At 32.6% G+C, this 23,150-nt stretch overlaps 1 pseudogene; it reads left to right on the plus strand.

Annotated features, from left to right (window-relative positions):
- The first annotated feature begins 358 nt into the window (after positions 1–358).
- Positions 359–6,572, plus strand: LOC149546629 (coniferyl alcohol acyltransferase-like; annotated as a pseudogene).
- The last annotated feature ends 16,578 nt before the right edge of the window (positions 6,573–23,150 follow it).

Below are 23,150 nucleotides of genomic sequence, written 5' to 3' on the forward strand. Positions count from 1 at the left end.
CCTTGATTGACATAAACATAAAGACCCCGTGGGATACCAAGTTCATAAGCATAATCATAAATACAACAAAAAATAATCAAAAGAGACAAGGCTAGCAACCCTTTTGAAGCCCATGGTTGTCATCCTTTTCAAGCACATCCTTGTCCCTAGCATCACCTTCCTCCTTTACTAGTTTGTCCAGGATGGTTTTTAATCAATCCTCAATCAGAAACCCATAGATGGATCATGTGGTCTCAATGTCTTTGCCCAGGTCCTTCTCCTCTTTGTTTGCCTACAGAAAATATAGGGTGGTGGCCACAGAGTGCATGACATTGGTGGAGAACTCCACCAAGATTTCGAACCTCTGGTAGAGAGCAGTATGGTTGTCAACCAGGTCCCTCACAAAATTCTCCAGCTTTTCCAGTTTCACCTTGCTATGGCTATGCTTGCTTTTCTTCCCAACACCTTTGCAGGATTCTTTCCTCAGGAGGTAATGTCTTCTCCCCCACTCCTAGCTGGTGTACCCTCGAGAGTGTCAGAGACATGTGAGGAACTATATATATTATCATTCTAAAATACATATATTTATAATTATCTTAAATAATATGATGTAATATTTTTATTTATTTTTCATTCAATATGACAATTAATTTTTTAAAAATTATCAAAAAGTCAAAATCAAAATATATAAATCTAAAATTAAGAAAACTTATTTACTAATAAATAAATACACCTTATTTATTAAATATTTAAATATAATTATTTAAATTACAACGTAAGAGGAAAAAAGAATAACTTATTAAAATTAAAATAAAAGATAAATTATATAATATAACAAATTCATATTTGTTTAACCAAAAAAATCTCAAGTCATTTGCCTCCGTTGACGAAAGAAGTAAAGTTTGATCGGTGATGACCGTCAGGCTTGTGCGCTCCAATTTGAATGTAAACTTAAGGGAGAAAGAAAGAAGAACCCAACTGCTAATTGAAAGTGCAATGCAAAGTTGGACAAGGTTGTAGTTGAACAGTAAATGTTGGAATTGTATGCAGTCAAGACAACTAGTAGAGTATGGTATGTTGTTTAGTTGTACAATTCATACCGTGCACATGCACGTTTGATTCGGAAGCAATTTGTCTGCGGAAATTTTGAATTAAGTACAAGCCCTCTAAAGATTTGAGAAGGAATAATTCGCAACAAAGCTTAACCTGTCTCAACTGTTAATTTGGATATAAAGTAACGTTAAGGCGCTGCATTACTGCAGTATCAAACTCTTGCTTGCGAAATTTTAGCAAATTTAAACATCAGCGACTAGTTGAGAAATACTTTTCTGATATTAGCCGCTGAAATAGACCATGGGAATACACTTCTGCATATTCTTCAACGTAATATTTCTATTAGCCGCCGAAATAAACCATGGGAATATATTTGTGCACATTATTCAACGTAATATTTCTATGACTCGTCTGATTATTGAATTAGACGGTGAATGAATGGAGGCAAAAATGGTAGTAAAAAATTAAGGATCGCCATAGATATTAATCTGTTGGCTTTGAACTACTCTCTTTTCAATTACACACTAGGATCGTTTTGGTTAATGCAATAGAAATAGAAAATTTGGAATAAGTTTTCTATTTTCGATTTAGTTGTTAGTCAATTAGAATAGGGAATATGAATACATATTTTCATTTTGTCTCTAAAATGAGCTTATACCTATTTCAAAATATAGCTTTTATTGGAATATCTATTCCTATTCTCAATATGCATTCCTATTCTCTATTCCTATGTTTAAAGAATGGACATAATACTTTCTGGATTAAAAACCAAGGCTATATGGTTTAACCAATTCAATTTTAACTTGTGATAAAGTGAAGAAACAATCCCTTATAATCCTATATATTATGAAATATCATTGAAGCTTGCATATGTGAAAAAGCCGACTAAAATATTGTTTTGGGACGGCTTCTTTCAACCGCCTCATTTGTGAACATCATGAGTTGAGGATTGTTAACACAGAAGTTATAGTGCCTGCTCTTCCAATGCGGCAGCACAATCTTCCTCTGTCAAGTATAGATCTCACTCTTCCACCAGTTTCAGTGCATGTCTTCCTCTGTTACAAAACTCCCTCTCCTAAGACTTTTGCATCAGCACTATTCCATCTCAAGACTTCTCTCTCGAGGGTCTTGGTTCCTTATTATGTATTAGCGGGAAGAATGGTTATAGATGGCATGGGCCTACCAAATATCAATTGCAATAAAAAAGGAGTTTACTTGACCCAAGCTTATACTGCAGCTCCTCTTTCTCATCTCAATTTATACAACCTTGATGAATCTGTGCAGGGGAGGATTGTTCCTCTACTTTCAAAGCCATTTCAAGAAGATGGCCATCCTGTTTTCTGTGCAGGTAAACGATTCCAAACAGCACGAACCATTTTCCAATTGTATGGCTTTATGCATTACAATCTTAACCATAATTGGTATTAGCAGGTTACAGAGTTCAGCTGTGGAGGTATTGTTGTCGGCTGCACGTTCGACCACAGAGTTGCAAATGCATACTCAGCAAATGTGTTTTTCACAAGTCGGGCAAATCTTTCTAGAAACAATTCATGGGTATCTCCCAATCCAAGCTTTACAGGCTCTGTCTTGTGGCCTCGAGACTGCCCCAATTACTGTGCTGAAATTGATAAAATGTATGTGAAGTTCACTCCTCAAGAACCCGGCCAAGAAAATGATCCTCACCCACCATCTCTATCAAGTAGAATTTACCACCTAGATGCAAAGAACGTCATGGATCTCCAATTTAATGCAAATAAACACGGTAACAAATACACCAAATTAGAGGTTTTCAGTGCTTACTTATGGAAGCTACTAATACGCACCCAGAAGGTAAAGGTGTAATGACCCATATCAATAGGCCACTGGATTGATAAAATGGTGGAGACTAGATGTCGGATATGATATGGTGAAAGTGCAACTCCAACTGAAACTCCAAATCAGCAATTAAGCACAAATGAAAGGACTGAAATATCCTTCCCATAGCTGCAATAATTCAGGCAATCTCTCACACCCTCAAAATTGCATATCAATTGAGAGTTTTCGTTCTCAATGGTCAATTGTGACTATTTGCAGAAACCCTAAGCTCCACAATGCATAAATGCAAAAATCAATAATAAATCTCGATGATAGACAATGAGCCCTCAATGCCTATTTATTCTTTTTTCCTTGATAGGTTGGCCTCCATTTTAAATTTTTTTCCACTTTTTCCAACAACCTCTAGAAGGTTTTTATTTTAATTTATAAAGTTACCTTGTAATATGTTTTTTTTTAATTGATAACTTTATAATTAATTCCTCCAAAAAAATGGAACATTATAGGTCCGCTCCTCCTAAAATTGCTTGGCCTCAAGCAATCTTAATGTTGGATGCTGCAAAATCACTTCTCCCTCGCAAGTAGCATCTTCAATAGGTAAATCTTTCCACTTAACTAGATACTCTTTGATTACTCTCTTGCGAAGCTGCTTCTCTCTACTATCTAGAATGAATTCTGGCACTAAGATCAATTTTCTTTCATCATCCAAGGGAGGTAATACTGCAGAAGGCATCACATTCTAACCCAACGTCTTTTTGAGGCGTGATACATGAAACACATTGTGCACTCAACTATCTGTGGGAAGCTCCAACTCATAAGCCACCTCACCAACTAGTTTGATGATCTTGAATGGTCTATAATTGCGTGGCTTGAGTTTCTCTGTACCACTCTTCTTGAGAGTGGACTGCTTATATGGCTGCAACATGAGGTAAACCATATCATTTACCTCAAAAAATATGCTCAGTCCTCTTCTTGTCTGCATACTATTTTTGTTGGTTCTAAGCTCTAGCAATGTTGTTTTTGAGACTAGCAACTATATCCTTACTTTCCTGTAATAGTTCACCTGCACGGGGTACTCGACTGTCTCCCAACAACAAATCTAAGAAACTATGTGCGTCATAATCGTAAAGTGCCATGAAGGGTGTCATTTGTATAGTCATATGATATGTAGTATTGTAACAATACTCACAGAGATATATCCATTAGCTACGTTAACTCTTAGTCCCTCGAACTCCTCAGTAATGAGTCCATGCCTCTCCACAAATCGTGCATCAATGAAATTATTTGTGGCACCTGTATCCAATAGAGTAATAACCTTTTGTCCTACCAAGACTCCTCGAAATCTGAAAGATCCCTCTCTTTGAATACTAGACAGACGTGCCTCATGTAAATGTATCTCTGGAGCCTCTTTTTTCTCAGCACTATCTACCTCTTGTTCACCCTCTACCTCATTAGGATCCTCATCATGGTGCTCTGAGATGTCTGAATCTGAACCTTCATAATAAGCCCACATCACCCGGTTAGCCTTCCCTTTAGGCTTCATAGGACAATCATGACCAAACTCATAGGGACCTTTGCAAAAGAAGCATAGCTTCTTCCTATGCAAGTCATTAAGTTTTTCCTTATCCCAAGGTGTAGCTAGCTTGTCTTTTGAGTCAGTAACCTTCTCTTTACCCTTGCTGAATTCTCCTTTGTTATCTCTAAATGATGAAGAACCCTTTGAACTAAACTAGTTTCTTGGAGCTGCAAGTTCCATACTACGAGCTTTTTTCATGGCTTCCTGTAATGTGGGAGGATCAAAGGCCTTTACCCACCCCTTGAGTGGTTTAGTTAATCCCTTTGTGAATAAAATGACTAGCCTCTTTTCTGAAATGTCAGGCACCATCATTGCAAACTTCTGGAAGTCATTGATAAATTGTTCTAAGCCTCCTAACTGTTTCAATTGGGCTAACTCTTGGAAATAAACTTCAAGATTTTTCTATCAAACCTTTCTATCAATTTATCCACAAACTCCTGATAAGTGGTTACCTGATTCTGTTGCAATGTGATCATGCCATGTGTCCACCAATCATGTGATGCCCCATCTAAGTGTAAAGTGGCATACTTGAGTGCTTCAATTTTTGTCATAGTCTTTAGAGATAGGAGAGTATCCACCTTATGAATCCAAGCATGAGCAATCATTTTTCCACTACCATCGAATGTGGGTAATACCAACTTGTTGGTGACCTATTGCAACTCACTATGTTTATCTACTTGCTTCTGCCTAGCAGCTCTATAGTTCATGTACCTGTCAAATGCCCATCCATCCTGTACATATTTTGGTAATGAATCCCACTCATTCCTTGCTTGTCGAAGTTCATTTACAATATCTATTACCATAGCATCAGTTGTGCGGGCTGGTGTTTCTTCTCTAAATGTAAGAATGTGGGTCTATCAGCTGTTCCAGACCGTGTCCTATGTTGTGATCCTGCTATGCCTCTGTCATCCTAATCATGATTATTTCTCCTATTTTCCCTAATCAAATGTTGCATCATAACCATCATTGCCTATGTACTTGCCTCTATTGACTGTAGAAGCCTCTCCCGTTGCTGTAAACTCTCATCATCTCGCACACTTCTGGATGGGCTTGGAGAATATCTCTCAGCCATATTCTTAGTTATGCTAGTTCTTTTGTAAACTAAATTAAATGGTGGCTAGGTAACCCTATCAGACTGGTAAGGAACCGCTCTAATACCACTGTGATGACCCGTACCAATAGGCCACTGGATTGATCAAATGGTGGGGACTAGATGTTGAAGATGATATGGTGAAAGTGCAACTCCAACTGAAACTCCAAATCAACAATTAAGCACATATGAAAGACCGAAATATCCTTTCCACAGCTGCAATAATTCAAGTGATCTCTCACACCCTTAAAATTGTGTACCAATTGAGAGTCTTTTGTTCTCAATGGCCAATTGTGACTATTTGCAGAAACCCTAGGCTCCACAACACACATAAGCAAAAATCAATAATAAATCTCGATGATAGACAATGAGCCCTGAATGTCTATTTATTCTTTTTTCCTTGATAGGTCGGCCTCCCTTTTTAATTTTTCTCCACTTCTTCCAGCAATCTCTAGAAGGTTTTTTTATTTAATTTATAAAATTACGTTGTAATATATATTTTTTTAATTGATAACTTTATAATTAATTCCTCAAAAAAAAATTGTAGATGGCCGCCCATGCTTAAGGGAAATCGGTGTTCCTGCTAATTACTTTGGCAATGTCATAATCTTGCCATTTGCTGAATCCAATTCTCGTTATGTAGAAAACGAACCACTTTGTTGTAGAGCAGGTTTAATTCATGGTGCTATACAAAGTACAACTAATGGGGAGCACTTTCAAAGCTTAATTGATTTCGTGGAGACCATAAAGCCAACTCCTGTCACATCCAAGCGTTACTGCAGAGAAGAAAACGTGGAGTGATATGGACCTGCAGTTTTGGTGTCTTCGGCACTGCGGTTTCCTTTGTATGAGGTTGATTTTGGATGGGGAAGGCATAAGTTTGCAAGCTACCATTTCCCTTTGTACGGTGAAGCAGGACATGTAATGCCAACTCCAAGCCCTGCAGGAGACGGTATTTGGATTGTCTACATGCACCTTCCTTCGAAGCAATTATATGCCATCAAATCTGATCCCAATCGCATTTTGTTTCCAATCTCACAAGAATTCTTACATTTGGCTTAGAAATGTCTTGCAAGCCTAGTTAACCTTGTATGGGTTCGTAACATTGTAGCTATAATTAATATAGGAGGGAATTTTAAGGAAGTACTATTCTAATATTTTCATGCAATTAATAAAAATATAAAGCATGTTAGATAATTTGTTTATTCCAATTCATAATCAATATGCTAAATATAATAATAGTTTTTTATAATAATTACAAATTCTAATTTAATATTGAATATTGTCAATCATAATCAATAATTTTATTTTAGAAATATAAGTTGTATAGTACTAGATATATAGTTTATAATAATATTTTCTAAGTATTTTAAATTGTCACATTTTACTATTTTGTATATTATAAATTTAGTATAAGAAATAATTTAGATTATATAATAGTTGTATATTATATTATTGTTCAAATATAATAGTAATATATTACCTAATTATTATCATATATTATAAATTTATAGAATTAATTATTAAATGTAAATTGTGTGTGTGTGTGTGTGTGTATATATATATAGTTTTATGGTATATAGTTATACATTTTAATAATAATTTATAATTTATAAATTGTGTATACAAATTTTAATTTCATATTAATTTTCAAATATAACTATAGTATATTATTTAACTGTTAACATATATTACAATTCACAAATTGTGTATTGGAATTGTAGTAAAAAAATCTAAAATATGACAATAATATGATAATTTTGCAACTATTTTAAATTATAAATATTACACAAGTATTTTAAAAATATGATAAATCTTTTAAATTTTTTTAGTTTTTCTATATAAAAGTTTCAACTTAAGATATGAAAATGTTAATTAAATATTAAAATATTAATTAAATAATTTTAGGTATTATCAATTAAACTAACTAATTTTATACTAAAATAACTATTATAAATATTTTTATTTTTAAAAAATTACATTTCAAATATTTACATTTATATGTATTTTAAATAAAAATGATAATTATTTTAAATGTTTTTTGAAAATTTATTTAAAAGTTTCATCTAAAAATATGAAAATTGTAATCAAAGATAAAAAAATTATTATTTAATATGAAATATTATCATTAAATTTAATTCAGTTTTTTTAATATAACCATTAATTTTTTTATCTTTACTATTTTATCAAATTAAACTACTATAACTTTAAGGCAACACTTATTATTGTTTTTCATTTTTTAGACAAAAAACACAAGGTCTAAATATTTAACATTAATCTATAGAAATGAGAACAAAATATGAGAAAGAGATTAAAAAAGAGAGGGATAGAGACAACTAAGATGTAAGAGCAAGATGTAACATTAAGCACATTGTAGGAAAAATAAAACTAGGATAGAAAAAAGAGGATACAAAAAAATTAAGAGGAATACATATAGGGAGCAAATAAAGAGACTATAACTCAACAAAAATATAGACAATAGTAGAGTATAATGGTACGATTGAAGTATCTATCCAAAAATTTATGATAAATCCACCTCTTGTTCACTTGCAACATCTTTATCTTCCACTAAGATACTTGGAAGTACGTGGAACTAGTTTGTTACCAAAAAAATTATCAAAAAATCAAGAATCAATTACATTGGCTAGGACTTGTGCCTAACTAGTTTGTGCAATGTAGAAAAAATTTGTCAAATGTGTGCAAGTGTCTTGGCTACAATAGCCAATTCTATTTCAAAGAAGTGACAATTTCCATTAACAAACCAATTTTTATAGCATCATGAGACTTGACATATTCAAGCTTCTTTCAACAGTAGGAAGTAGGGAATAACATCTTCACCCAAGCTTTCCATGTAACAAATCATAACTTCCAATTTCCTTATTAAGAATGTTGCTTGATATGGACTCTTCATTGACAAACTAAGATGTGAGCTTTGTTTAGAAGTCATTCTATATGATGAAAATGACATAAATTCTTGCAAAATCCTATGTTGAAAAGTTTACCAAATAACAAACTCCAAGGTTCAATGACATAAATTCTTGCAAACTCCTATGTTGAAAAGTTTACCAAATAACAAACTCCAAGGTTCTGGATGGCTCTTTTTCAATTGACTGGGTAACCCAATTGAAGATAAATCTTTATGTTCACAAGGAGGCCTTTAGTAGTATATTGAAATTTTATAGAACTTGAAAAAAATGTGACCAAAAATGAATATGTACTTTTTATTTTATTTTATGATTTTATAATGAATACAATTTTTCTAACAATGCATGTATATGAATTCATGTTCTAACTAAGTGTTTGAAATTAAAATTATTGAGATAGGATAACAATAAATTAAAGCCAGATTTGAAAAATGAAATTTATAATAGATAAAAGTCATAGTAACTATGCATCTACAAATTAAATTTTTAGAAAGATCAAGAAGGAAACCAATTTAATTAAGATTAGTGCATCCTTAACTCCACCAATGCAATCATCAAAGGAACTAATAAAAGTTGAATGATATTTTACAATTCATCAAATTGCACAGCCACAAAAATTATGTACACATGAGACAAATCTCTATGCAATACTAGAAGCTGATCGTTTCTTCATTTTGTCACAATACAAGCATTATGATGCTAAATATGACAAACACCAAAAACTAAAAAATTGTATGAGCATTAAAAAACTATAAGACTATTGGCTCCATTTCTATCGATGAACATAAAATTCATTAAGCAAATAGACATTCCAACAATAAACTATACACAAAGAATGAGAGCACCAATAACATAACTTTATTGTATAAAAATATTGATCTTGAATAAATATTACATCTCTATATTTATAAGAAACCCTATTCATCATGCAATTTTTCAATCTATGATTTTTTGCAAACAAAAAGCATACTAAAAACCAATTTTATGAAAACTAGGTATAAACAATATCCTAACTAGGTGCTAAGTAGGCTTGTGCTCTTGATTTTCTTCATTCAATGGTGCATGACCTTTTAAAATTACTTTAAATTGACATAGATGAGGGAGATAAGAATGAAGAAGACTCTAGATGAAACTTGAGCTTCTAAAAATGAGAACTTGACCTTCTCAATGTATTTCTGTCAATTATCTAATGTCCAAAACTCCCAATTAAACTTTTTAGTGCTTAACACAACTCATAAACATAATTTCTTATCATGTATCTTGCATGCATCCATTGTATCATTCAAAACTTAAACTTTTTGATTACTGTCCTAGGTCAAAATCACTTTTTAGAAATGTAAATATGAAACATAATACAATCATTCACACATGACACTAGGATTTTATGTTGAAACCCAATTTGGGAAAAACCACTAGTAACATGCTACTATGTATCACTCTGCTAAAGTGATGCCCTATGAAAGGCCAACCCTATTAAAGGTTACAATACACATTGCTAAATGTGACCTCATTGAAGGATTTCAATCACCATATTAGAAGTGAGCCCTAGTAACTGAATTTAGGTTATTCCATTAGAATTCCACCTAGTTAAAGGATTTACAAATGACTGTTAGGTCAACCTTAATCCAAAGGATTTTACCTAAATTGATACAATTATTAGAGAATAATAGTAAGGCTTGATATGATAAAAAAATACAACTCATTTTACAAATTATAGATCTTTGTTTAGTCCTCTATTCTTCTTGGCTTCATTCACTTCAGTTTTGATAGCTTGTTCACCCTTCAAGCATTCATCCTCTTAAGTCTTCTTACTTTGCAAGCCAATTGCAGACTCTATAGTTCAGCCTTCATATGAAGCAATACCCTAGAATCCTTGTCTACCTTGGGCTTTTCACACATTGCCAACTATCTCCTCTTGCTCTAACATTTGCTTCATGCCTTGTATCCCCTTACCAAGAGAATTTAGATCTTTTTCCACTTCATCTCAATCATCCATTCTATGGTTAGATAGGATTCATTATATCTAACCATCTTTCTATTTTTCTCCCTCTAGAATCTTCCTTTACAATCCTCCTTGAATTTAATTGAAAATGGTTTACCTTGAATTGTGTGCCACCATCTCATCGAGCGTATCTTCCATTGGTTCACATAATCCAAGAAATCAACCTTGTCAGCTTAGATTTATCTAATTAATGATCTTTCTCATAATGTTGTTATTCAGCATTAACTTAACTTTTGATGCTCGACACATACAATATTGCTTGTCATCCACTAGTAATTTACTTGTTACACGCTAAAGTTTACTGATGCTCGACACCAACTAAACTTTACTTGGCTTACACTACATTCATTTGGCATACATTGAAACTTGACTTTTCTCAGCTCCAACTAACTTTCTGCTTAGCTCTCACTAACTTTTCTTGGCACCTACTATGCACTTGGTCAAGCTTGTTAGACTTAGTTCTTCCTACTTTTTCTTCTAGCCTTAAACAATGTATCTATTCTTTGCAACCTCAAATAGATAATTAGTACACTGTACATCACTTTCTTAATAGATCTTTGTAATCCTTTTACATATCATAACTCAACCTTTTCTCTAGGTTCTCTTGTTATCACATTTGATCAAATCCTCTTCATCACCCAAACAAATTATAGTAAAATCAACTAAGTAGTTGTCTTACAAGAAGGTAGCAAGTTTTACATTAGTGAAAAAATAATGATTGAAACACATTCTCATACTTTGTGTCAATCTTCTCTCAAAAATCTCTCTCTTTGGAATTGATGGAAAACCAATACCAGCAACAATACCAAAAAGAAAATAATTCTTTGTATTGAAATATTTCCCTTTATCAACAGTTTCAATCTTCTATAGGCTACAAAGCTTTGTTCAGATCAAAAAATAATAATTCTTCCTTATGAATCCCTTCAGCTATCATCGAACTTTATTTTGATCACCCTCTCTTTCTAATATTCAGGTTTCTATCTTGAAGTGCTTCTCCTTCTAATTTGGCTATCATTACTATCTTCACCTTTCTTCCTCTATTATTTCTCACTTTGTTTGGTATCCATTACAATCTCCCTCAAAGTAAAATCTCCCTCAAAGTACACTCTCCCTTAAAGTATTTCTCTCTCTTTAATAGTAACACCAAAGACTTGTCATCTCAACATGTAGATGTTTACAATTTTAGGTTCTCACTCTATCACCTAACTTGTGACTGATCCTCTTTTCTAAATCTTGATTACTTTAGGTAGCTCCTAAAGTAAACTCCACTGCATCAATGTGTACCATATGTCATTCATCTTAGTTCATGCAGGGCATAGTTCAAACTTCTTAAACAACTTTGGATAGGGGTATCACCCCTAGTTTACCTCTTAGATACTCATGAGCATCCTTAGGTAAATATTTTGTGAATATATCAACAATTAATCCTTTGGTATTCACATGTTCCATCTTTACTTCTTTGTCTTGAACCAGCTCTCTCAAGTAATGGTACTTCATATCTATATATTTTGTCTTTGTGTGCTTCATAGGGTTCTTAGATATATTTATTACACTCATGTTGTCATAGTAAAGTATAACATGTTCTATGATCTCCTCCTTCATTCCTTTGAGTAGTTTTTTGATACATACAATATTTGTACAATTTATTACAGTAACAACATATTAAGCTTCAATAGTAGATTGATATATGTAGTTTTGTTTCTTACTACTCCAAGTAACTAGTATTTTCCCTAAGAAAAATGCTCCACAACTAGTGTTTTTTCTATCATTAATATTTCCATCCCAATCAACATCTGCATATGCTCTCAATCCAAATTTCTCATTTTTCTTGTAGTATAGACCAAAGTCCTCTAGTCCTTTTAGATGTCTCATTATTCTCTTGACAACCATCAAATGATTCTCCTTAGGATTAGCAAAGAATTGTACAAAAATCCCAACACCTAATGCAATTTAAGGTCTGCTATGCAATCCATATTACAATTTTCCAATCATTTACCTGTACAAAGTTTGGTTCAAATGAACAGAATCATCATTCTTTGAACATTTGTGTCCTATGACTAGAGGTGTGTTGACACGATTTGAATCTTCTAATACAAAAAATTTCAATATATCCTTCACATACTTAGACTGAGTGATGTAAATACCATATTGCATTTTATATACTTGCAAGGAAACAAAGAAATTTTTCTCAAAACGTGGACATCTCAAATTCTTTGTTCATTTGATCGACAAATATCTTACAAAGCACATTTTATCCTCCAAATATGATATCAAAAATTTCAGCTAGTAAAATACCTTTACCACCTTTGGTCTTCAGGAATAAATTATTGTTGTCATCAGTTCTCTCAAAACCAATCTTCACAAGATAAGGATGAAGTCTTTCATACCATGCTCTAGGTTCTTGCTTTAAACCATATAAATCTTTGTACAATCTACATACCATGTTCTTTATGTTAGCATTAACAAATCCTTTAGGTTGTTTAATATAAACCTATTCCTCTAATATACCATTCAGAAATGAAGATTTCACATTCATTTGGTAAACTTTGAAACCTTTGTATGTAGAGTAAGCAGGCAGAGTTCTTACTCCTATTCTAGCATTAGGGTCAAATGTTTCTCCATAGTCTATTCTTTCTTCTTGAGTATGCCCTTTGCAAACCATTTTCATCTAACTTATTTCCAGATACCTACTTGGTATGAATAACATTCTTTCTCTTTGGTGTAGGTACAAGTGACCATGTTTTGTTCTTCTCTATATTCTCAATCTCTTCTCTCATGGCCTTACTTTAGTCATCATTCTCTAGTGCATCCCTAACTATTTTAGGTTCATTCATGTTCACCAGACATGTATCATTTATTAATTTATTTCTTGTTATAGGTCTAGCCTCTTTACCTACAATAATTTGTGTTGGAGGGTGATGTCTTGTGATATACTTTGACAATCTTGGTTCTACTATGTTTTCTTCAATAGGTATTTCTACTTTAGAATCACTATTTTCTTCTCTATTAAGTATCTCAACATCTTTTTCATGTGTATTGATCTCATTATCAAAATATATCTCTACTTCATTCATCAACTCAACTCATGACTATAACTTGGTACCTAAATGTGACTTGACAGTCATAAAGACTTGGTGTTGTTGATTTGCAACTTGATTCACAACAACATCCTCAATCATGACATCATAGAAGTATACAAAAGATTTTTAATCTTCAGCTTATTTTGCAAGTTTAGCTTTATGTACATCTATATATTCATCAAATTTCACATTTTCACTTTCCACAACTTTTTCAGTGTTAGAATTTAAACATTTATAAGCTTTGCTCCTTGCAGAATAGCCCAAGAATATACCTTCTTCTCTTTTAGGATCAAATTTTCCATTTCTTTTGTCCTTATGAATACAATGCTTGCTTCCAGATAGTTTAAAATATTTTACATTGGGTTAGTATCCATACCATAATTCAAAAGGTATTGAATGTGTATCTTAATTGACTTGTACATGGTTCAGGGTATAGACAACTATACTTACAACCTCTCTCTAGTATTTCAAAGAAACATTCTTCTCCATCATTAGTATTGTAGCATAGTCCATAATAAATTTGCTTCTCCTTTTAGCAATCTCATTTTTTGGAGGGGTTCTAGGTGCAAAAGTTTGTCTTTTGATACCTCTCTCATTACAAAACATCTCAAACTCATTTGACGTAAATTCTCCACCTCTGTCAAATCTTTGACATTTCAGGGTTTTGTCGGTTTTATTTTCTACTCTAGCCAAGTACCACTTAAACATTTGAAATGCATTATATTTTTTCTTCAAAAAAATAACTAGCATCATCTTAGAATAGTCATCAACAAATAGGATAATGTACTTGTCACCTTTATACCTTTGCACATTGTTTGGTCCACATAAATCAGTATGAACTAACTCAAGAATTCCTTTTGAAGTCAAAATCTTACTTTTAAAACTTGATTTAGTCATCTTTCCTAATTAAAAATGTTTACATATTACATTCTTTTGTTTCTTCAATTTTGGCAAACCTCTCACTCTCTTCATCTTACTGACACTGACCAAATTATCAAACTTGACATGACATAGCCTTTTGTGCCATAGCCACAAATCATCAAATTGTACCACTAGAAAAGTAGCAACATTCATTCAAGATAAACTAGATTACCTCTAGTCTGATCAACATTTCAAATTAGATGTCTATTAGCATCATAAATCTTGGCTTTTGTATTTCCAAACTCAACCTTACAACCAACACTATTCAATTGTGATACACTCAAAAAATTGTAATTTAGTCCTTCCACATAATAAGTATTATAAAAAATGATCGTATGTTTCAACTTAACTGATCCTTTTTCTTTGATAGGACATCGTGCATTATTCCCAAGTGTAACACTATTTCCATCATAGTGCACAAGGGAATCGAACTTACTTTTATCTCCAATCATGTGATTGAAACATCTACTATCAATGATCCATCTATCACTCTTATTCACATAAGATACAAGTGCACTTGCCTCATATTCATCAAATTCATCCTTCATAGAAACATAGACAACTTTATCTTCATGATCATAAGATTCTTCATTTGATTATTCTTCAGTAATATAGAAGGACTTCTTTCCTTTATCTTTGTAATCATTGTTGTTCTCATCTCTTTTTCTTCTAAATTTGTCTCCACTTCTATCATTCTTCTTCTCCACACATCTAGCCACAATGTTTCCAACTTCATTTAAATTAAAACATATGATAGGCATCTTATCTTTGTACTTTTCTTTTCCTCCATGAAATCTCCTAGCAGTAGTGCTTCAAGATGATCAACACCTTCCTCATCTATATAACTATCACTAGAAACATGTTTGCTCTTTTACCTTTTCGTCTCATCAAGTTTTTGAAGTGACAACTTATCTTTAAAAGAAGACTCAACATTCTCAAATTTGAATTTATCATAATTGGAGAGTTAAAGGTATTAAGCCTACCTACCAAACCTTGAAGGGTCCTATTAGTGCCAAGTATACATCTTAGTTCTTGCATGGAAAAAAATCTAATAGAATAGATTGGTAGAAGTGTCCTCAACATCTTTCTTAATACAGTGTCATCATCAATCTTACTAGTAGATCCTCTTATAGCATTTACAACTTCTTTTATTCTAAAATAATATTGAACAATTTTCTCATCTTCTTCCATTCTCATATCATTAAACTTACCTCTAAGACTTTTAGATTTGGATCTTAAAACATTTTTGTCTCCTTCATAGATGTTTTGAAGAGCATCCAACATCTTCTTTGTAGTGTCACAATCCTTGATGTTATTGAATTCTGAGTAACTTAGGGTAGATGTAATCTCCAACATTGTCTAATTGTGATCTTTCTTCTTTTTTAGATCTTCAGTAGTGAGGGCTACAATAAGGTCAACACATTCAATAGAAATTGCAGTATGTGCATGATCTATAAGTCCTCCTAGAGATTGGAACATCCACTATCAATGACCCATCTATCACTCCAATTCACATAAGATAGAAGTGCATTTGCCTCATCTTCATCAGATTCATCATTCATGGCAACATAAACAACTGCATCCTCATGATCATTAGATTCTTGATTGGATTCTTCTTTAGCAATGTAGCAAGACTATTTTCCTTTGTCTTTGTAATCATTTTTGTTCTCATCTCTTTTGCTTTTGAATTTGTCTCCACTTATATTGTTCTTCTTCTCTAGATCCTCTAATAGAATTTACACCATCTCTTATTCTGAAACAATATTGAACAATTTTCTCACCTTCTTCCATTCTCATATCATCAAACTTACCTCTGAGCCTTTTAGATTTGGCTCTCAAAACATTTTTGTCTCCTCCATAGATAGTTTGAAGAACATCCCACATCTTCTTTGCAGTGTCACAATTGTTAATGTCATCGAACTCTAAGTAACTTAGGGTAGATGCAATCTCCAACATTGCCTAATTGTGTTCTTTCTTTCTTTTTAGATCTTTAGCAGTAAGGGCTCTAGTAGGGTCAACATGTTCAAAAGAAATGGTAGTCTATGCATGATCTCCAAGTCCTCCTAGGTCTTACTTCATCAAACTTTTCCATTCAAGAATGTTCTCCTTGTTAAGCTTGGGTATATCTCTCTTAGGCATTTGTATCTTTGACTTATAGTACCTTGAAACTATTTCTCATAAGCAACCAATGCTCTAATACCAATTGTTGGAATAGTTTATAATAATTAAGGTGGGGGAGGGTGAATCAATTATCCAAGGGTGGTGAATTAGTTATCCAAGGTCCAAAAATTCTAATTAAACTTTTCATTTCTTAACACAACTCATACATACAATTCTTTATTTTGTATCTTGCATGCATCCATCATATCATTGACAACATAAACTTGTTGATTACTATCCTCAATCAAAATCACTTTGCAAAAATGTAAACATGACACATAACAATATCATTTACACATATGACAGTAGGATTTTATGGGGAAATCCAATTTGGAAAAAACCACCAGTAACATGCTACTAATTCTCTCTCTTTGGAAGTGATGTCCTATGAAAGGCCAACCCTGTTAAAGGTTATAATATGCACTGTTAAATGTGAATTGGTTAAAGGATTTCAATCACCATATTAGGAGCGAGCCTTGTTAGAGGATTTTAGGCCATTCCATTAGAAATCCACCTAGTTAAAGTGTTTACAAATGATGTTAGGTCAACCTTAATCCAAAGGATTTTACCTAAACTAATACAATTATTAGAGAGTAATAGTAAGGTTTCATTTATTAACAAAATAAAACTCACTTTGTAGATTACAGATCTCTATTTAGTTCTCCATTCTTCTTGGCTTCATTCACTTCAGCTCTGACAACTTTTTCACCCTTCAAGCATTCTTCCTCTTAAGTCTTCTTACTTTGCATGCCAAATGTAGACTCTATAGTTCAGCCTCTATATGAATCAATACCCTAGACTCCTTGTCTACCTTCAGTTTTCACACATAGCCAACTATCTCCTCTTGCTCTAACCTTTGCTTCATGCCTTGTATACCCTTATAAAGAGAATTTAGAACTTTTTCCTCTTCATCGCAATCGTCCATTCAAGGGTTAGATAGGATTCATCGAGTCTAACTATCTTTCTATTTTCTCTCCCTCTAAAAACTTCCTTTACAATCCTACTTGAATTCAACTCAAAATGGTTTATTTTGAGTTCTGTGCAACCAACTCATGAAGATTATCTTCCACATGGTTTACACAATCCAACAAATTAACCTTGTCAACTCAGATTTATCAAATTCATGATCTTTCTCATAATGTTGTCACTTGGTATTACCTTAACTTTTGATGCTTGACACATTCTGTATTGCTTGACATCCACTAGTAATTCACTCCACACACACTAAAGTTTATGGATGCTTGGTACCAAATAAAATTTACTCATATTAAACTACATTCACTCAACATTCACTAAAACTTTACTTTTCTCAAATCTAGTTGACTTTCTACTTGGCCTGCACTTACTTTTCTTGGCACCTACTATGCACTTGGTCAAGCTTGGTAGACTCAATTCTTCTTACTTTTTCTTCTAGCCTTAATCAATGTATCTATCCTTCTCAGCCTCAAGTAGATAATTAATACACTATATCATTACTCTCTTAACTAAACTTTGAATGCCTTTTATATATCATAACTCAACCTTTCCTCTAGGTGCTCTTGTTATCACATTTATTCAAATCATCTTCATCCATCAAAAAAATGATAGTACTCAAATAAACTAAGAAGTTGTCTCACTAGTAGGTAGCAAGTTTGACATCAGTGAAAAAACAATGATTGAAACACATTATCATACTTTGTATAAATCTTTTCTCAAAAGAAACGCCCAAAAACTAAAACTAACAACTAATTGTAAGTGAAACTCAAAGTGTTCAAAAACCATCACACAAACGCACCTTAGGAAGTTGCAAACCTGTGCATCTTTCTAGAAAAAATTTATTCATTTTCCAAAAATTCAAAATGCGGACCTATAGACCTATGCATCTTCAGAGAACTCAGGATCAAAATTGGTAACATTTTCTCAAAGTCCAAAATCTTACTTTCCAACATTTGGGTCATGTTGATCTTCAACCAAAATGATGTCTAGATGGGTTTCTTTGAATATTTGAATGGGAAAAGTGATCTCTTGGAAAATTTTCAATCTAAAACTTTATACTTACCCATGAATTCCTTGTGAAAAATCATGAACCTCCTATCATACTTCTACAAAATGATCCAATTTACAATTGAACTTCCTAAATGTCTCATCTATCTTAAATAGACACCAAAAATCATCATTAATGGACACAACTTCAAAATATGGTCAAATTTTTGGTATAACTATTTCTGTTGCCAATAAGTTGTTAGAAATTAAATTCCATCAAGATAACTGAGGGGGAGGGAATTAATTAGTTATCCAATTAAAAAAAGTATTATTAACCTTTTTTAATTTGAAACATAGTAACAATAATTGTAATAACTATAAAATCATCACCATATACAATAACACTAGATTTTTTAACTAAGGAAACCCTTGATTGAAGGGAAATCCATGATATGGATGGTACCCATAAAATGACATACTAATATATAAGTTCCTTATATGATGATGGACCCTTTTAGGAGTCAATGAAATGCATTTAGTACATATCTATCCCTATTAGTAGACTTTGAATTACTATGAGGAGATTCCAACCCTATTAGGAGTCTTGAGAATCCTTTTAGGAGTTGTGGAAGATAGAAGGACCCACTTTTCAAATAGCTTCAGGGGAAAGATCACCAAACCCACTATCCAACTGACCTTCGTACTATCATTTACAAAATAATATAAGTAAAAAACTTTCCACAATAACCTCTTTGCCAAATACAATATCTCATTTAGCTCATTATGTTCCTTAATCACACCACACATATCTCTAATCTCAAGATATTCAATATTAGGTTCAGTTGATCTAACATCCAAGTTATATCTTCAAACATAATGTCCTTGTTATGTCTTCTACCTTTGTACAACTACACTTAAATAGATTCTATCTCTATTAGAAGATATATTAAAAAAATAGCGACCACTTCTAAAGAACTCTACGATAATGATGTCTTTAATTAATCTAAAATAATTGTCATATATATTCATCTTTTCTCATGCACACTAAATTACATACTCAGGATACTCTATAGAAAACATCTTCAACTACACATAACCTCACCTTCCATCCTCAAACTAGGCAACTTCAATCTCTTTCTGTTGCTCTATCAATCTTCTTAAAACTCATTTGTAGGTTGACATCAATGGCAAATAGATTTATCTTGGTATAACACACAATAATGCTAACAAACTCCCCAATTCTCAAACAATGCTAGCATACTCCTGTATAGGAATATCATCACCATTCATGCTAACAATCTCCCCCTTTTGCATTGATGGAAAGAAAGATGAAAAACATCCAAGTTACATGAACACCAAATACTCTTTTTCAACTTCTCAACTACACTCTTTCTTTTTAAATCCTCTTAATCAATCAATTTTGAATCTCAGTGAGTTTCTTCCCATTTTATGTAAGCTTCTTGTAATGTTCCATGAGATATTTTTCATGTATTCTCTCCTATTGACATCAATGACAAAGGCATCATCATGCCAATTTTTCTACATAAGATCTTCAATAAGCTCAATTTTTTAAGCGCACTATTAAATCCTAATTACTAAAACTCCTTGACGACCAAGTTCAATCACATATTCTCCCACATAGAGTAAGCATAGAGCATCTACTCTAGATAAAAAAGAATGCTCTATACCACTAGATTGATTCAATCTCTACATCAACTAATTAGAAGTAGTTAGGGGCATAGCCTTAAGCATATCTCTCAAGTGCTCAAATATATCCTTTGTCGAAGACTTTTTAAATTTATCTACTATCTGCTCCTTTCTACTGATATACTCCAATCTAGACTCTTTCTCTACAACACTCTCTCTCAAAGCATGATCTTAATAGATATGTGCTTTATCTTTGAATCTAAAATATGATTCTTAGAGATACTCATAGTACTTATGTTATCACAATGTATGGTAATAGGCTCTATAAATTCAACTCCAATGTATTTCAACATTTTCTTCATCCACATGATATGATTGTAATTATTTCTTACACTTTTCTTCTATCATTCTCTATGAAATGAAATCTCATTTCTTACTTTGCCAAGAAACCAATCATCCTCTAAGAAACATGCTCCACTACTTGTACACTTTCTATCATCCATACTACCTAACCAATGCAAATTAGTATATGCATATAAGGTAAAAAATCATTTGACCTATCATACCATAACCAAAAATCATATGCACCCTTCAAATATCTTAATATCCTACCTACTACTACATAATGTGAGTCCTTAGGATCAACATAAAATCTTGCCACAATGCTAACTACATTAGCTATATCCTATCTTGTACATGAGTTAAATATTATAAACCTCCAATCATAGATCTATATTTCTTTTGTTTAGCAATAGGTGTCTCATCTATAATTGACAACTTGTGGCTAGTTACCATAGGTGTACACCAATAGGTTTACAAATTTCCAAATCAAATATTTTCTACAAATCTTTTAAATACATACTCTATGATAAGAAAATACCATCATTGTTTTATCTAATCTAAAATCCTTAGAAATATTTCATCTCACCAATCATGCTAATCTCAAACTCCTTCATTTCACTAGAAAATGCTTCACTTGCTTCATGATCAACTCTAAAGATTTAGTCATCCAAAAAGACTCTAACAATTAGTAAAACTATGTCAATCTCCTTCAAATACAAGTTACTATCTACAACACCTTTACAAAATCCCAAATTTTCCCAATACTTGTCCAATCTCAGATACCATGCTCTAGGTACTTGTTTCAATCCATATATTGCTTTCTTCAACTTGTGAACCATATTTCCTTCTTCTTGTTGGAAATATGAGGTAGGAAAGGTTACTAAGAAGGGAGGGGTCAAGTAGGAACCAATAAAACTTCAACTTATTTCATCAATTAATCCTTCATATAATATTCTTATCTAATTGCATGCATTAAAGAATAAAAGTAGTAAAATATTCATAACACTTTGACACAAGATATGGAGACCTAAAAGCCTTTGAAATAGAAAGAAAAATTGGGGTGAAGATGATACCCACATGCTTTAGTACTGCGGTATAAAGTGGGCTAGTTAAGACATATAGTTGATCATTTTAGATGATCTTCCCTATTAGGAGCAATAAGGACTTCTAGGTCCACCTTGTTAAAGGATTTACAAAACATACAATGAAGTATGCACTTGGTAAAGATATTTTACAAAGACTATGAAGTCTACCCTATTAAAGGATTTAGTTGATACACTTGATAGGATGAACTAGTGGCTGATCACTGATCTACAACTTTGATTTTTTGGTTGAGATTCTTTTGAAATGTGAAGACCACCTTACTGTGATAGATGAATCTTTCTTGTCCCTTATACTACTTGTAGCCTTGTCAATTCACACTTCTTCTCATTATATTTTCTTCATACATAAATATTTGGATATGATACAATTCATTACATATATACCAATCCAAATTACAATTCATCAAAGTCAGATACAACATATATTTGTATTAAGATCACAAAGTCAACCCAACTACTAATACATGGGTTCTAATGACAAACTCAGTGAGATTCTGATACCCAACAACCATTGTTAACACTTGGCATCATCATGCACTTGGTAGATGTAGAAGCTCAGTTCATACTAATGACTTCTAAGTAGCTTGAACTTGGCCAAAACTTGTGTGACTTGGTGACCACTATGAAAATTTACATATAAACTGAATCACTTAGTTGACACTTCATGGCTCAGTCAACACTAACACTGCAACCTTGGTATAAACTAACTAACACTATGAGCTTGGTAGACACTAGACAACACAGTTGACACTGTGCAACTTAGGTAATATTGTGAAGCTCAGTTAGCACTGTCATTGATCAACTCAATAGATACTACTTGGTGTAAACTAAATGTAGATTCTAAAACTTGGTAGGAATTGTAGAACTCAGTAACAACTATATTACATGTTAGATATTGTATATAGACTGCTTGGCTTGGTAGTAGCTTAACTAATTTACTAAGTGTGAGTCACTAATAAACAAACTTGATCTTAATGTCAACAATTCTATCAAAGGAAAACTTCCTCCTCAAGTTCTCCACTGAGAAATGTTGATTTGACATCCATCTGATACACTTTGTATTTTATTTTAGCCACATATGCCTAAAAAATTCTAATTGCACTTATTCTAGCAATAGGTGCAAGTGTTTGCTCATAATCTATACCTTCTTACTATAAATAACCTGTACATACTAGTATATCTTTATTTCTTATAACTTCACCTTGTTTATTCATCTTATTTCTCAAATCCCATGTAGTTCCAATAACATTCTTGTCCTTAGATCTAGAAACCAATTCTCATGTATGATTCTTTTCAATCTAATCATATTCTTCTCCCATAAATTTAGTTGAAAAATAATATTCACTAGCTTCATTAATAATTTTAGGTTCTACCAGTGAAATCAAACACATTTATTTTCTTTGTACCTTGTTTCTTATCATTACTCCTTTGTCTTTCCTACCAATAATCTTGCCAACATGACGATTCTTTATCATATTCTTATTGTTGCTCTCTCAACT

Source organism: Cupressus sempervirens, chromosome 7 (assembly GCF_028749045.1).
Source record: "Cupressus sempervirens isolate cs-2001-9-10 chromosome 7, ASM2874904v1, whole genome shotgun sequence".
Lineage (NCBI taxonomy): Eukaryota > Viridiplantae > Streptophyta > Pinopsida > Cupressales > Cupressaceae > Cupressus > Cupressus sempervirens.